This window comes from Rhea americana, unplaced genomic scaffold (genome assembly GCF_003343005.1).
Source record: "Rhea americana isolate MKP2758 unplaced genomic scaffold, rheAme1 scaffold_90, whole genome shotgun sequence".
NCBI classification, from domain to species: Eukaryota; Metazoa; Chordata; class Aves; order Rheiformes; family Rheidae; genus Rhea; species Rhea americana.
The window spans coordinates 2,289,902-2,290,489 of NW_028187089.1; the positions used below are offsets into that span (position 1 = coordinate 2,289,902).

The following is a 588-nucleotide window of genomic DNA, read 5'->3' on the forward strand; positions in this document are numbered from 1 at the left end:
GCCCCGGGGCCGCGGCAGCGCCGCGCCGCCCGCGGGGGCAGCGAGCGGGAGCCCGGGAGCGCTGCCCAGCTCCGGTTTGTGAATGCAGGCTCGTCCCTGGCGCTCCTTGTGAATGGGGGCAGCGTGGAGGATGGGAGGGAGGGAGGGATTTATTGCTGCCCGTTAGCATCTCTCGCTCCCTCTCTCTGCCGCTTGCCTTCCCGGAGCTGTAGCTCTTAATGCTTACCTAAGTGGCGTCATCCAGCTGAAATTGAATCGGCCCATTAGCAGTCCCCATAGAGCCCTGTGCATCCGCTCCCCCGATAATGACTGCAACAGAGCCGAGAGCAGCGCCGAGGCTGCGGGATGCAGGAGGCACTATTTAAACATTTCCGTCTGCCTCGGGCTYTGCTCCCCCCCGCGCCCACCACGACAGCCCGCCCTGGGACCCCACCGCCTGCCACGTCCTCGCACCAGAGCCCTCCCTGGCTCTCACCTCCCCCCCGGGGACACCCATCGAGCCTGGCGGCGTTGCCTGCTGCCAGCACCAGGTGCAGGGCCTGCACTGCTTCTACATTGCTGGCCCCACAGGTATAATCTGATCCCATC

General features: G+C 65.8%; 1 protein-coding gene across 1 annotated transcript in view; it reads right to left on the reverse strand.

Annotated features, from left to right (window-relative positions):
• The window catches only part of SPRY3 (sprouty RTK signaling antagonist 3), a 12,456-nt gene extending 12,151 nt beyond the window's left edge, over positions 1-305 (reverse strand). Inside the window, exon 1 of the mRNA XM_085324382.1 lies at positions 227-305. The gene's annotated coding sequence lies outside the window, so the exon portion shown is untranslated. The remainder of the gene's footprint in view (positions 1-226) is intronic.
• Positions 306-588: the final 283 nt, after the last annotated feature.